Raw genomic sequence first — 17,894 nt, 5'->3', positions numbered from 1 at the left:
CTGCATAGAACAAGTAATAATATCAAGAATATTAACATTTTGAAAAATGGAAATACCAAATAGAAGCCATATCTCACTAGCAATGATACAGTCAAAAAATATATGGTGGATATTCTCAGTCACCTTACACAAATATATATCAAAAGAATTTTGATCATTTCTACATGAAAGCCTAGTAATAATCAACCACCATTTAAAACATTTCTTCTGAGGAGCATCTTTTCTTCTCTATACATTTTCAAAAATGTGCTTCCATTTTCTATCTATCCAATCAGTATGCCAAAGATCATTAATATAAGAAATTGTGGAGTTACTTGCAATTAAAGAATTATAAAAAATAAATCCTTAACATTAATAAGAAATGTGTCATCCTTCCAAGTAAAAGTGAGGAATCTATCATTATCCACCAGACAACTCTTAGGGAGTTGCAACATATTACATGCCTCCCTTAAAATGGAGTATGTTCTCCAATTCTATGTAGGCAGGGAGAAGGTCTGAGATAATTCATCCCAAGCGATCAGTCATTCCCTATTGATGAGGTCTATAAAGAACTTAATACCTTTGTTAGCCCAGTTCTTAGCCGAGCACCCTTGAAAAAGAGTGAGGGGTTTCCATTTATGAAACAAGTTCCACTAAATGTACCTCTCACCATTGATGGAGAGACTATTTTTGACCCTACAATTAGAGATCTATGCCCTTACATACTACCACGCTTTCCAAATGGTTTTGAACACCAAGGAGCCGGGGATAGATATCGGTAAATGCACACCAACAAGGTCACTAAAGGGGAGATTCTTCTCTGCCTTGGCTTGCTTGGGTACTCCCATCATGATGTTATTCTTGACCAGGAATTTGCATGGCTTATTTCCACTAAGAGAGTGGAAGATCCATTTGGCTACAAGTGCTATCCCATGAACTCTTAAATCTTTAAGCCCCAGACCACCATCTTTCTTCTCCCTATAGCACCATTCCCATTTAACAAAATTCCACTTCCTACCACCTTCTCCATCCAACCATAAGAAGTTCCTTACAAATTTTTGCACCTCAAGCACTTGATAATTACAAAACATTGACATCGATGCAAAGGAGATGGTATATGAAGAAATAATCTTTTGACACACCTAGATACTCCCTGCTAAAGATAGGTAATGTCTGTCCCACTTGTTAAGCTTCTTGATCAGTTTGTCCTTAACCCAACACCACATATCATTCATGGGGAAATAGAAAAGGGAATACCAAGGTATCTAATCTACTTGCAAGCCCCACCCCCCCGCCTTGATATCCATACTTATTAAACTAGTCAGGCGAGGAATCATGCCATCCTAGTAACAAGGATTTAGCCTGTGAGATTTTAGCCTCGGAGGCTTCACTGAAGACCTTGAGCTTATTAATAAGAGAGTCCATATTATTTTCCTCAAGCTGTAAAAAAAGAGTCATGTCATCAACAAATTGGATATTCAAGGGATCCTCTTTGTTTGGAAGTTAAATACCTTTCACTTTAGGTGAGATCGAATTATCCCTTAGCAGACAGTATATTGCCTCAGATGCTATGACAAATAAGGCCCGAGCAATGGGGCATCCTTTTCTAATAAATATCCCTAGATCGAAGGTCTCAGAGGTAGACCCATTTATGTCAAGTTGAGCGGATGCATCCTTAAGAAGGACCTAAACAAGGTGGAAAAATTTCATAGGAAAGCCAAAATATTTAATCATCATTATGATGTATCCCCATTCAACTCAATCATAAGCTTTCTCAAAATCCAATAAGAAAATGGAAACATTTTGTTTGGACACTTTAGCCCACTCCATGGCCTCCTAGCTCATAATGAGATTCTCAAGTATATATCTACCTTTAACAAACCTAGTCTGAGTGGAACATATAAGATCAGGCAGTACATTAACAAGTCTAATAGCCAGAATTTTTGCTAGAATTTTAATGAGTCCCCTATATATATCCATGTATTTTTGCTAGAATTTTTACAGGCCTCCAATTATTTATTAGGGACTTGTCACCCTCTTTAGGGAGGAGTTCAATGAGTCCCCTATATATATCCATGCCAAGGGATCCTACCTAGATGGCTTCCTCATACACATCTATAAGATATTTACTTATTTAGTCAATATTGGCTTTATAGAATTCGACTGGAAGCTCATTTAGCCTAGGGGCCTTGCCATTATTTAGAGCCCTAATTGTATTTTTTATTTTATCAATAGAGATTGGCTTCCTTAACTCATAGGCAACTACATCAGACACCAAGTGTGGGATTAACTCTTCACATCATTTCCTACCTAAATCACTTACCCTCTTTGAATGTAAACAATTCCTTATAGAAGGTTACAAACATATTATTAATATCATCAATATCCAAAACCTCGTCACCATCCACCCAAAGCCTATCAATATTTTCTCTATACTCTTTTTGCTTCAGCATGTTAAAGAAGAATTTTGAACCTTTATCACCATGTTGCAACCAATTGGCCCTAGCTCTAATCTTAGCTCAAACAATCCTATTTTGTTGTACTTTCCTCAACTGATCATTGGTCAAGGCCATATACTAAGCTTTACTAACATTGTTGGGGTCTTGTTGAACCTGAGCTTCCAAACACTGCAAACTGTCAATTAAGGTTCTCTCCTCTAATATAGCATCCTTGTCTTTCTTCCTACCCATAGAAGATAGAAGCCATTGCCAACTCCTAATATTCTGGTTCCATTGATCAATAGTAGACTTGTGCCCCACCCTCCATTTATTGTATTGGCTAATAATAGAGATTGCAGCAAGAACCTCTTGATCCTCAAGTAGGGAAGTGTTTAATATGAATTTACCCTTGTAACACTTCTTGTTCTAGGCCCTATTCTTGATACAAATCTGTCAGACAATGGGGTGGTGATCTGAGAGAGTGAAGGGGAAAAATTTCATAGTGGTACCATTGGCATCCTGTTGAAAGGAGTAACAATCCTTATTCACATAAAACCTATCAAGTCTACTATAAATCCTCTTGTGACCTTTTTGCGCGCTACACCATGTATACCCTATGCCCACATACTCTCTTTTAAATCCCTCTAAGGGGTCAAATAATCTCTTCATTCCCTTCATTGTATCCCAGTGAATCTTCTCTATTCCCTTCTACTCCATTTTTAACCCACTTGCTTTGTCCTCCGGATACTCAACCATGTTGAAGTCTCTTCCTACAATCCAGGGGATATCAAGCAAAGTGCTTATCTATTCCTACATACCTACTCTCTCACAATAGTCATTGGAGGCATAGACAATGCATATCCCAATCTTATCCATTCAAACCTTAATGATATCCTAAGATGCTCTCTCACTCTCTCCTTTTAGGATTGATGAGAAAGGAAAATCCTCCTTTTCCTTTCTCACGTTTGGTTGTAATACTGCAACTGTCCTTCTAGACGAACTTAAGATTAACCTCAAGAGTGAAACTAACTAATTTCACTTCCTACAACATGACAATATCTACATCTCTGTGATAGTTCATAAACCTTCTTACTACATGTTTCATGCCAAGGGATTCCAGTCCCCTAATATTCCATGATATGCACTTCATCATCAAGACTTAGAGCATTTCAAGGTCTTTGGTAGCCTTAAAACTATTGAAACATTTGGGGATCTCTGTCTTAGCATCAAATTTCTTAAGGAGGGGGGAGATTTTCCCTTTAGATCCTTTCGGTGTACCTCTTTTTCTTCTAACTCAAGGAGAATTCTTCCTCCCAGAGGATTCAATCTCTACCTTGCCAGTTGGTTCACCTTCATCAGGGAAGATCATTTCTCTCTCAATCTCCTCATCAGAGACTAGATTGCTGGAAATCTACTCCATATGCAACTCATAGTCTAGGTCATTAATACCAATTAAGCCTTCAAAACTTTTAGGCTTTGAATTCCCATCCTTGTCCAAATTGACATAAGTAAGGGGGGTAGATGTCCTAACTATAGGATCAATAGTAATAATATCAAAAAAGGAAAAGCCCTTGTCTTCTACAATAATAGGTTTGACAGAGTAACTGTTGGCACCCTTAATAGACTAGAGGGATATAGGGGAATGTTCAACCCCTTCTACATTTCTAACATCAAAACTAGCCAGGGGAGTAGAAGTCTTATCTCTTAAAAGCTCAAATTTATTAGCAACCTTAATAGGGTTACTATTATCAGGGGAGGAGCTCTTTCCTCCACATCCCTTTAGGTTATAAGATTTTTGGTCCTTTTTGAAATCTTGGACAATAGAATTAACCAGGGAATCCTTTTTACTTTTAGAAAAAATTTATTACAGGGTTTAAGCATTGGAATTTCCATACATGGGGACTGATTCTGATCCTTTGGGATGATTAACACAAATAGCTTTTTTAATCTTCTCTAAGACCATCTATTGAGCATTCTTCCTTCTAGGTTTGCAAGTTTTAGGCATCTCAAATTGAGGAGAATTTGTATTGGTATCCTCTAGCTAGTATATCACCTCAGCAATAGTTGAGTGGTGAGGGACTTCACTAGTAAACACCTGAAATTGGGGCGACTGATCAAATTTAGGGGGTTTTGAGGGAGGTTCCAAGATAGCTGTTTTAATGACCTATTTGAGATCATCCAATTTATTCATAAGAAGAGGGGAAGAATTCCCAACATCATCATTAGTGGGGGTTTTAGTAACAAAATTTCCAATAGGTTTAGAGTTATTAGGATTAGCCTTATAATTTTTTGGCTTCCTAGTAGATAGAATAAGGCACTTATGCCTAATATGCCCTTCCACAAGAAAAGTAATAGGGCCATCTTCATGCTTGATATCAACGAATCTTGTAAGCTCCCGGCCTAGGTTGATTGAAACCAGAACCCTTTGCGTCAAGATGTGGAATAAGAGAAGTTGCCTTATCGATTCTAATAACCCTACCAATGGGTTGCACAATCTACGAAATAAAATTCCATAGCACCAGAGGGAGAATTTTTAATTCTAACCATCTAGGGCATGAGAGTGCCCAAATTTCCTCATTGACTACATCGTGAGTCCAATTAAGGGCCTTGAACGTACATCTCCCTATAGTTCAGAATTGCTTCTGCACAACCATAGATTGGGATTTTGCATCCTTGAAGAAAATAAGGAACAACCCTTTTTGTAACATACGACAGAAAGAGACATGATACCCTAGTTTTTTAATCCAATTATTCTTAATCCAATCATCAAGAAATCAACAGACCGGGCTTTTTTTGACATCCACAGTCATAAGAAAAATAGCAATGGAATTTAACCTAGATATTTCCAAATTAATGACTTTATTCATTGAAACATTAGGAATGATTGATAAACATTTATATTCATTGAATCATTAGATGTTTATATTTTGGATTCTATTTTATAAACATTCAAGGAAATTTTGACTTGTGATTATTTCAAAAATATTAGAGGGCCACACTCAACTTTTTATTTTCATGATGTCCCAATTTTAAAAATTATTAAAAAACACATACATTAAAAATTTTGTACAAAATTTATGTATAAACTAGATGAAGTTAGTTAATTTGGCATCAAAAACAATATTTTAAAATGAGCACACTAAATGAATCTTGTTCTTGTTGCATTTTTAAATAATTGATAGTATTATTTAAAAATTTTCATCTAATTTTTTTTTAAGGATTTTAAAACAAAAACACTTAAGACTCCCTTTTTGTCCCTCATTTCCATGCACATTTAGTATACTACAATTGAATAGTATGAGAATAAAGGCTATACTTATGATTATGGATATCAAATAAAATGAACATGAACATTTCGAATATTAGAATAATGAACCATTATAGTATCATGAAAATGAATCTCTTTGCCTAACGTGGATTATTATAGAGTTTAAAATATTTTTATCTAAAATAACCAATTACAAGCACATAGAATTCAATCTACATTGCCATACATAATATGTGCCTTTTCTTCTTCTAATGTATCAATGTATAATTATGCTACAACAACTTAACTGTTTAGTAGTCATATTGAAAATAATCAATCAAACATAAAAGATTAGGTGTAACAAAAAGTAATTTGATTCATGATCATTAGATTGAACTTGTTAGGCAAATAAAATGTATTTTTCTTTTTTAAAAGAACATCCAAGATTTGAAAGACAACAAATTTTTAAATTTCTACTATAACGTTCTATCCATCATATAGGTTTCCCATTTCTCATTCTAGCAACATGGAATTGTTGACTCAATCCCTGAATGAAGCCAGGACTATTAGAGTTGGTATTTTATTCTTATGCTATTTCAAAGTGTATATACTAAGGAGCGATGAAAAAAGTCAAAGAAAAACTTAATTTCTTGGGATAACTCACCTATTACTCTCACATAATACTACAAAAGAAATATGGATCCATTATTTTCTTACTTGGTCTTCCTCCCCATTGTTTTGGTATCTTCTAATGAGAAAAAATATTATTAAAAGTACATGATTTGATGATTTCTAGTGAATGGTTGAATGGACCAGAATACTAATAGGGGGGGTGAATCAGTATTTCCATAGCAATAAAACTTCTCATTGATTTTAACCTTAGCAATTGATCTCATAAACATGAAACAACAAATGTAGAAAACATAATCACAAGATAAACACCAATTTTTTTATACGCAGAAAACCCAAATGGGAAAAACCATGGAGATGGTTAGCTCTCAAGATAATATAACTAGTTATATGGAGTTCACAAAAGGGGTAGCTCACTACTAGATGTCTCACTACTTGATTAAAACATGGCTCACTACCGGATTACAACACGACTCACTATTGGAATGCTCATTGCAATAGAAATAAGTGAATTGAAGAAAATCGCATCTCCAAATGCATGAGGTCAGTTCCAAGATAAGCTCAGATATCAAAACAACTTACAATAGATCCGCTATGGGATCTCCGCAACACTTTCTTCAACTTGCCAACACAACTACTTGCAATAGATCTGGTAAGGGATTACTGCAACTCTATCTTCAATCTATCAATCGAACTACTTGTAGCTGATCTAGTAAGGGATTATTGCAGCACTATCTGTACTCACATTTTCCACACTTATACACACCTTCTCTCTTGCACCTATATCTCAAATAAAACTCTACTTCTGACATACATTTTCTCTTCTTTTCTTGTATAAATGCCATGCACATACACATTTCATCTATACATCCAGATACATACATACATACATACATGCATACATTCATTCATATATATATATATATATATATATATATATATATATCGGTAGGCACATATACCAAGATAATATGTTAGCTAAACATAAAAGGTTTATATAAATAATGCATTGCTTGAATCAACACGTTACTTAAATATGCCTAGACCAGAATAGGGTAACCAAGTAAATGTATATATATTGGTAGGCACATACACCAGGATAATATATTAGCTAAACACAAATGATTTATACAAATAATGCATTTCTCGAATCAACATGTTACTCAAATATGGGAAGAGTGTCCTCTACTCCTCTTCTATGTTGTGGTGTTTTTTCTCCTCGTGATGGTTTGAGCCAGGGTTTGGTTGTCAATCAAGTGCCAAGGGATGGATCATTGTTGTTGCGGCTATGGTCAGTGACTCAACAATTTGTGGTTTCTACATGGGATGGCTAGGGGTGCCCTCCCCATGTGCATTGTGGGAGGGTTTTCTTGTGTTGGTTACTGTCATGGTGGTGTGTGGATTCTATGTTTTGTGGCTACATATGCCCTCCCTTTGTGCCTTGTGGGAAGGTTTTCCATCTTATGGTGAGTGCAGTTGTGTTGTTTATGGGTCAATGTCTTTTGTGCTCACCACTCTCTATTACTTCTTGTCTAGGCCTTTGGCTCTTTTAGGTGTGAGGATTGACAGATTACTTGGTGGTTTTAGGCTTCCTTTCTTATTGGGTGTTGATCATCTATGGACCCTTTGTTTTTCCTTTGCTCCCCTGATATGTTATTGTTCTATGTCTCCTATTGAGGTGGAGACTACTTTGGTGGGAGGAGATGTCTAGTCTTGGTTAGAGGTTTTCTTCCTAGGTAGTGGTTTCTCTAGTGTGGCTTGGCTTCCTTCTCAGCTGGATCTATTCTCTTCTCCCCTTATGGAGGTGGGGGTTGAATCTTTGGAGGAGGAGATGGTTTTGGTCTATGAGGGGCTTATCTCTTTGGTCTGGACCCTTTTCTCTTAATCCTCCTATTCCTTGGTGATGGTTTATCTTTCTCTTCTCTCTCATTCTCAAGTTTCCCTATTTAAGAGGGATTGCTCTCCTATGGAGGTGGAGTGGTTGCAGGGGTTCCAGGTGGAGAGAGGGTTGGATAGGCAGTTGGTCTACCTCTTGTCTTAGCCTATTGAGGTGTCTCTCTCTCCTATTGAGGTGGAGAGATGGTTGGGGGAGTCTTTATGAGACTCCTATTCATGATGTTGGTTGAGGGAGCCTGTCGAAACCCTCATTGTGAGCTACTGGTGGAGGATATCCTTCATACCATCATGTTTGTTTGTGTTGAAGGTTTTGGGTGCCTTGTCAAAACCCTCTTAGGTTGTGGGAGACTTATAAAACCCACTCTCAAGGTTGGGGGATCCTAGAAAAACCCCACATTTCTTGTTCTTGTTACGGATAGAGTGGATGCTGAAAGTTTTCAAGGGCCCAATTTGGCCAATTCGTGTTTTTGGTGAGGTCTAGACTTGGTTTGTTGTGGTCTGGAGAAGCTATTATAGGTTATGGGAGCCTAGGAAAATCCTTCTTGTTGGTTGAGGGTGCTTAATATACCCTCAATCTATATGTTCTAAGGTCTATTGTTTATTGTTTTAGACCATTTTCTCAGCCAACCTGGTTTGTAATGTTGCATTCATGTTGTTTGGCTAGTCTTTGGTATGTGGTAACCATTGTGTTTTTTTGTTTGTCTCTTTTGCAACCTTTGTTATGGGATCTCGACTCCCATAAGTCCATTAGGTATCAAGTCCTTTCTAGAACCTATGGTTTGCTGCCAACTAGTCCAACCTATTCTTCATTAGTAGGTCTTTGATTGTAAATGGTTTTGGGGTTCCTTCAAAACCTATTTAACCCTAATTAAAAACCAAGTCAGCCTTCACTAATCTTCTACATGTAGTGTCCTAAATTGCATCTAGTGCATTTATGACACTTATGCATGGCGTGATCAAAATCCCATCATTTTGACATCATGGGCCTATAAGACAAAGTGCCCCTATTTGCCCCAAAACCCCATTTGGGCCTATATTTGAGAGGATGAAAACACACCATAGAGATGTTTGTGCATCATGCTAACATCCCAATAGATTCATGGAATCTCTCATCCTGTAGTTAGTCAAGAACCTTTTGATGTGTGTGCCTTGGTTTCCTTTTGGCTGTAATGGCTCTCTGCACCTCTTTCTAGCTTTAAAAGGTCTTACTTCTTGGCTATGTCTTATCATTCTCTCTCTTGATTCCATTGTTCTTTCTTGAACACTCTACAAGAACTCTCAAGCTATCTTTATCCATAGCATTCTTGCTATCATCTTGCAGGAACAAGCACGTATCTTGAGCATCATCATGCTCACATCTCAAAAGGGGGGTTTGGGTAGACGCCTTGTCTTCTCTTTATCATTTATCTCTATATTTAATCATTGCATACAATTTATCTATCATACCGATAAGTGTATCTATCATCTAGATGCATTTAGCTTATCAATATATCATTTCTATCTATTTGAAATAGGGGTTTTCTTCCATTAAGTGAAGTGTAGTTTCTATTTGCATTTTATCTTTTATCTTTTATCTTTTATCCAATATATCTTTCCAGTTGTTCATTGAGGTGGAAACACCAAAGCAAGGGTCTAACTAAGGAAGGCCTCTATACAACCCCAATATGTTTCCCCCATCTCCATGTGTGTAGGTGATAAATAGGTTCTCCATAATCAAGGAGTTTTGTTATTCGCTTTCTATGGAATTATGTGCTCTTTGGTTAGATAGACGACAATACCTTGCACAAATATCCATGTGTTGTGTTGGCATCCAAAACTTGAGACCTACCACATTCTTTGGTATAATTTTCTCTTGAATCTTTACCGTGTTGTTAGCTTGGATTTTCATATATTATCATTTATATTCTTTAATCATCCAATTATTTCCTTATTAGTGTCACTTTATCTAGTTGTTATCCCCTAGCTCACCCTTAGCGCCAATATAAGTGAGGTAGCAATAGATAGATTTGTTCTCTAAAGGTTTATCATCTTAGAGATAACACATTTGCTCCTCTACATTATGGTGAACCCGATGTGAATGCCTAATATTAGATCTCTTCATCTTGGGGTTTGATGATTTTTACAAAGCATTCTCGAAGGATGAATTAGATATGTTCGATGGAGTTTTAGATGACTTATTGGAAGCACCTCTCCAAAAGAGATGTAAAATAAGTGTCATCTTCCACAACATCCTTATTTGAAAATGAGAAGTTCTTGAATGTTATTATTGTTTGTGGCTCCTCAAAGGCCTAAGAGACCTTGCATTTATTTGATTGCAACAAGTCCTTCTCCAAATAAAGTCAAAACCATTACTAGAAAACCTTTTAAAGGAGAAACTTCTGATTTATATGTACTAGGTTTATGCAATGTAAATAGTCATCTTATAACACCATTGCTCACCCATATAATACTCATAGGAATAAGAAAACTCTTGATAAACCACAAGTTTCTTTACTACCCTCTTAGCCTAGTCTTCCTCAAGCACCTTTACTAGTAGATAAATGAACTAGTGACTATGATCTTATTGAGCAACTTAAGGTTAATCCCACTAAGATCTCACTATGGGATTTTCTTCAAACTACTCTAGTGTATCAAGGTATTCTATAGAGAGCTTTACAAAATATCTTACTGCCTTCTTCTGCAAAACTAGTGGATGTGAATGCATTGATGGATCATATTCATGTGGATTCATCAAATATTTCTTTATATTCTCATGAGCTTCTAGCTCCAACAGTGAGAAATTTGGCAGATCCTCTAATGATAATTGTTCATGTGAATGGTGTTGGTATTAGATGAACACTTACCAAAAATCAATGTGGATCCAAATATCTTGGCAGCATCTTTCTTGTTTATCTGAGGAATGGTCATACTATCCTTGAAGGTTCAACCTATTACTATTTCAACCCTTCTACATGTGATGCTAGGTCCTTTGTCTTATAGTCTTCTTATCGGTATCTTCATGGCTTCATGCTTTGGGAGCTGTATCTTCTACACTTCATGGATTTGTAAAGTTTGTAGCTAATAACAAAGTTGTCATGATGAACGCTAACCTTGACGCTTTGTGCCTTTGTCAAATAACAATAGTCAATAAACCCTCGATTGTGCCTTCTTTTTAAAATTATGTACCTACCTTATCCTCTTCAGTGATGACTTCTAATTCTATCCCATCCCCAAAAAAGGAAGAGCAAAAGAGTGAGGAAGTCTTGAAGGAGGAAGTTCCTAAAAAGAAAGATCTTATGGAAGAGAAACTACCTAGGGAGAAGGATTCTCTAAAAGAAGACTTCTTGATAGTAGATCTCCCTGAGGTACAAGCCTTGGAGTCTACTCCTAACAAACCGTCTTCAACTAAATCACCTTCTCCATCCAAAGTAAATACATGCCCAGGTGATGATTGGGGTTCCTTATATTTCATTGACTCACATGTTGGTCAATACAAGGTGGAACTTATCCACCTAAAGTTTCTCAAGATTCTATTGACTTTGGCTACAAAAGACAACTATGCATCTATAAAGTCATGTGATACATATCATGTTGATCACCTTTTCTATACAAAACCTCCTTCATTTAAGGAATTCAATGATATTTATGGTCCTGCATATAATCTTGTATCACAACTCAGTTATGATGGAAAATGTTGTGGACCTAATGGACAAGGTATTTGAAATCCTTTGGAAGCTAAACCTTGTCACCACAACATTGGAATAGGATATCGACAAACAAGTCACCGAACAAAACCTATGGTTTGTTGAGATGAATTCTGCTGACACTCTTCATCTTAAGCTTATTCATCTTGAACTTATTATTAACCCAACACTATCTAATGAAGTTCCCTTGGACCTTTTTCCTTCCAAAGAATCCTTGAAGGAATTTCTAGGTGCATATGCTGAATTGCCCTCCTATCACCATAAATGTCTATTCCCCTATTGTTTAAATACCTAGACATATTTTGGAAAATCCACTGAATAGGGGGCACCTTCATCTTATAATGAAGAGCATATACCCATGTGTCATCCAGAAGACCGTAGTGCACTCCTTAGCAAAGAGACTATTGATGTCATTATGAGTTACAAAAATCCTAATAAAGTCTTCAAGGTTGGGAAGTGTTTATCCTTCAAATAATCCAAAGAATATTATATGATCTTTTACATTAGTTCCCTAACATCTTTTCTTGGTCTTATGAAGAAATTCCAAGCATTTATGAGTCGATTGTGGTAAATAACATTGTAATAAGTCCCAATACCAAACCTATGAAATAGAAGATTCTAAAGATGAATCCTAAGGTGGCTTTATTAGTCAAGACAAAGATAGAAAAGGTTTTAAAGGTTGGTTTTATCCATCCCATTGACTATTCACCTTGGACCTAGAACATTGTTCCAATTAGAAAACCTGATGGTGGAATTCGTATTTGCATTGATTTTCAAGATGTGAATAAAGGTTCCCTCAAAGATGATTTTCCACTCCTGAACATTGACATGATCGTAGATTCAACCACAAGTTATGTATTGCTATCTTTCATGGATGGTTTCTCAGGGTACAATTAGATTCATATTAACCCAAAAGACCAGTATTGCTCTCTTTAATGGATAGTTTCTTGGGGTACAATTAGATTCATATTAACCCAGAAGACTAGTATAAAACCACCTTCATGAATCCTTCGGGAACTTTTTTCTATGTTGTCATGCCATTTGGGTTGAAAAATGTATGAGCAACCTATCAATGAGCTATGACCTTGATAGTCCATAATTTTATCTATAAAATCTTAGAAGATTATATCGATGATATCTTGGTAAAATCTATTGCTCATCAAGAGCATATTGAAAATCTTCGATTAGTCTTTGAGAGGCTTCAATTATACAAGATGAGACTGAATCCCCTTAAATGTGTTTTTGGTGTGGATGTCAGGAAACTTTTAGGATTCATTGTCTCTCATCGAGGATTCAAGATTGATACTAATAAATTGACACAATCGTAAAAATGCCTCCACCTAAAAACATGTCTCAGCTTTGTAGTCTGCAAGGGAAGATTCAAGCCATTCCCAGGTTTGTAGTGCAATTGGTTGATCATACCCTTCATTTCACATGGTTGTTGAAGAAGGATGTTTGTTTCAAATGGAATGAGGAATTCGAGGAAGCTTTCGATTCTATTAAGATTTATTTGGCTAACTCTCCTATCTTGATGTCGGCTATGTCATCTAGGTATTTCTTTTTGTCTATCTCTGCCTCATCTCATGCTCTAGCATCTTTTCTAGATCAGCATGATGATGAAGGCCAAGAAAGAGCAACATATTACATTAGTTATACCTTGATAGAGTATGAAACTTGATATTTTGTTGTGGAAAAACAATGTCTAGCTCTTGTATTGGTGACACAAAAGTTAAGACATTACATCCTTCATGTAGAAACATGGGTTATCGCTAAGAATGACATCCTTAAGAATCTCTTTTCAAAATCTGATCTTTTAGGTAGATTGGCTAAATGGGTGATGCTTCTTTCTAAGTTTGAACTCAGATTCATAAGTCAGAAGTTGATCAAAGGACAAGTCATCATTGATCATTTGGTTGATGCCCCATCTGAAAAATCTTTTCCTACCTTAGATATTTTCCCCGATGAGGATGTATTAACTGTTGGTCAAGAGCACGTATGGGATATGTATTTTGATGGATCGAGATGTTAGATTGGTTTAGGAGTGGGTTTGGTCTTTGCCTCACCTGGAGGAAAAACAGTCCCTCTTTCATTCTATTTACAATTTCATTGCACTAACAATATTGTTGAGTATGAAGCCTTAATTGTGAGGTTATGTTCTGTGATTGCCATGGATGTGAAACAAATCCACATCCATGGGCACTTCAAGCTAATTATAAGTCAGGTTATAGGTACATATCACATTAAGTAGTTGAAGTTATCTCAGTATAAGGATCTGGCCACAACCATATTGAAATAGTTCACTACTTATACGATCAATAGTATTTTGTGGAGAGAAAATCATCATGTGGATGCAATAGCAAGTGTTGCTTTCCTTGTAGGCCTATACTTTGGTCAAGAGGAATATCATTTCGTGGTACAAGTCCTTCTCTCTCCATCTATAACCAATCAAAGTCAATTCAATAATTTCATGTATGCTCATATCAATTTAGGAGAATGGTTTGCACACATTTATAATTATCTCAAAACTGTAAGTTTACCTAATGACGCTAGCAAGAGCTCACATTTGTAGATTTAGAAAATTGCCACTTGTTATATCCCCTTATCCAATATCCTTTATCAAAGATCATATAATGGCCTTCTTCTACATTTTTTTACAAAAGAAAAGATACCCCTCGCCATCTAGGAAGCCCATTCAAGCTTTGGAGGTGGGCATTTTGAGGGAAAGTATTTGATCAACAAGATGATACACATGGGGTATTGCTGGAAAACAATGGGGCAATATTCCTTTGCCTTTGTCAAGAAATGCCCCCAATGTCAACAAAATAGTAAATTAATTTGAGCTCCCACACAAGAGCTCTAAACTCAATCTTCTTCATGGCCTTTTCAGACGTTGAGGTTGGATGTCATTGGCAAGATATATCCCCCTTCGTCTAAGGGTCATACCTTTATCATCACTACTATAGATTATTTCACAAAGTGGGCTGAGGCTATACCATTGAGAGCCACCACTCCAAATGTTATTTGTTGATTCATCATGGATAACATCATTTCTCATTTAGCTTCACTTGCTACCCTTGTTTCTCATAATGGTAGTGTAATGTGGTGAAAAAATGATGAGGGGAGATCAAGTGAAATTTTTACTCTCCTCAAAAGAGGGATGAAAGTTTCACAAAGGATTCCCTACAATTTTTCACACATTACATCGAAAAGAGGGGTTTAATTCACTAGATCCAATCCCCAATGGTAAGAGATTGAATACTAAGTGAATTGCAGTAAATTTGAAGGTATTAGGAAAGTAAATTAACCCTCTTTTGTAATAGATTAATTGAATTAAGCAAATTGAGACAAGTGCAGAAATGACAAAGAAATGATTATATCTTGAGATATAGATGTGAGATGAAGCTATGCACCTGGAATTAGTAGTAGAATGTCGAGATGAAGCTTCCCTACAAATCTGAGCACAAGTTGCAAGGATTATGTGTAAGTTGCATATGGTCCTCCGAAAAATTCGTGTGCCGAAAAGGGTTTTTCCGTCTTTGAAAATGAAGCCTAAACCTACAATTACAGCCTCACATCTATAACCTACACACAGAAAAGACACGGAAATGTTGTTGGGATTAGGGGTTTTCCTTCAGGTCAAACCCCATTTTGGAATTAACCAAGTGGTTGAAAAATGTTGCGAGTAAATGAAAAGAAATCTTTGAAGTAAATACACCTCAAGGAGAGGATGTATTGAATGTTGATAGAAATTTCCTCTTCAATGGTTGAATCCTTGTCTTGAATGCAACACCTAGCCTTGAAAGGAGACTTGAAATTCTTAATGCTTGAATGAATACTTAAATGCTTGATAACGATAATGGAGACCTCTCACTTTTTCACTCTACTATCGCTTATGCAAATAGGAGGATAAGATCTCCTTATACACTTGCCAATTAGAGGTGTTTACATAATTTCCTGTCTTAGGTTGATAAAGAGAAACTTTTCTTGTTTCACAATTGACAAGCCCAATGGAAGGGGGGACCAAAGGGGGCCCAAAATAGGGATAGGACAAGGGCACCAACCATGCCCCTGTCTTCCCCTGATTTAGGATAGGTAGTAGCAAAAGGTAGTGCATAATGATGAAAAATACAAGTTTTTAATGACATGAGTATGTTTCGGGCCTTCGATCAGGCTTAGGGATTCATCCGCTAATGAAAACACCCAAATGCAGTTGAAAATTACAATGGTCACAATTTTATGATGCTAGATTTAGCCCCCACTTTAGCGGGAGTATAAGTGTACGCTAATACTATCGGTAAAGTACAAGGAGACAAGATTGAAATACTTTCACTACGTCAAGGAGGAAAGATACACCAAGCCCCCAATGGACTAAGGATCTTACAACTTTGATTGAAAAAGTAAAAGGGAAGATCAAGAGCGAGATCCATGATTGCAAATAGTAAAGTTCCCCTCACTATGAGTCATGAAAAGAAAGGATACCAAAAATTACAAAGAAAAGCAAAGTTCATTAAGCAACTTCAAGTATTAAGAAGGAAAATATGAGCGGACTATATGCCCCCACATTAAATCATTCGTGCATGCCTTATCAGGAGAGATTGCTTTAAGGTCGGATACACCTCCGAGAGAGAAAGAGAGGGAGCACATTATCAGAAAGATTTAGCCCCCAATCGAGGAATAAAACCAAGGATAATAAACCCAAAACACAAAGCACAAGGTGGCTTTGATTTCCTTGGGGTCAGTATGTTGTATGATAACTCATGTATATCTGTTAGGATTCCCACAGATACTGAGAGGGGGGGGTGAATTAGTATCTAACTGGTGAATAGAATTTCTCAATTTAAAACATGTAGAACATATTATAATAGTGTACCGGCATACAAGAAATAATGCAGTAAATAGAAATGAAAGTAACCACATAAGAAACACACCATAACACAATGATTTCATGAGGAAACCCGGTGTGGGAAAAACCTCGATGGGATTTGTGACCCACAATATTTTATTACTGGCCAATAAGAGAATATTATTTACAAAAGGGGGCCTACACATGCAGGAAGGCCAAGTGCCTAGAGCTCACTGCTCAAATGGAAGTCTCACTGACTTACAATGTGGATTATACAAATCCAATAACTTGTACTACTTTACAATAGCATCTTCAATGCCAGATTCAATACTGATTTCTGCTCTGCTCTATATATACCCCTTAACCTATATTTCGCATAATAGGTCTGTCTAATTTTGCCTCATTATCTTATTCTACTTCTTACAAAATTTCCTAGAATGACTTCTTATATATATAAGTCATTTTACAATGATATCAAGTCGGCTTACAAAGTTTTTCAAATAATAAACAAAATATAGTATATCAAAAATCCTGTTGGCCTCTATGCCGGTATACTTCCTTTCTCTGTGCCAATGTCAGTGTTTTGAGTGCCGGTGTAGAGTGTGTTATGTTGATGTCAGTGTAGTGCCTTGCTGGTGTCATAGGATTGTAAGGTTGCCATCAATGATAAAACCTTCAATCACCTTCAATGTCTCATTGGAGTGTTCATATGCCAACAATCTCCCCCTTTGGCATTGATGGCAACACTCATGAGAAATTTCAAAAAGTGTTATCCAAAGATGTGTGCTCCCCTTGAGCATATGATTCCTGTGATGTTTTGAATTTTCTCATACCTCTACTCCCCCTTTGGCATCAATGACAAAGGTTGTCAAGATGTCAGTAGAGTTTGTAGTTTCAACCTTGTAATTGAGCAATTACAATTTGAAATAGATCTACCAAAATCAAGTTTATGCTCTCCATAAACATTTTATTATCTATGATAGTTGTCTCTATCCTCTGGACTGTACCGATGAGTTGCTACAAGTGTTCTACTGGTGTCCTCTATCCTTGTACAAGTGCCTCAGACATCTCCTTCCGCATGAATACTAGATAGTCCAATCTTGGACTCAGTCTTAGCCTTAAAATTTTTACCTTATCCACTATTCTCTCCTTTTCTCTTCCCAACTTTAGTATCTCAT

This window comes from Cryptomeria japonica, chromosome 11, assembly GCF_030272615.1.
Source record: "Cryptomeria japonica chromosome 11, Sugi_1.0, whole genome shotgun sequence".
Taxonomy (NCBI): Eukaryota; Viridiplantae; Streptophyta; class Pinopsida; order Cupressales; family Cupressaceae; genus Cryptomeria; species Cryptomeria japonica.
This window is presented reverse-complemented; position numbering follows the sequence as displayed.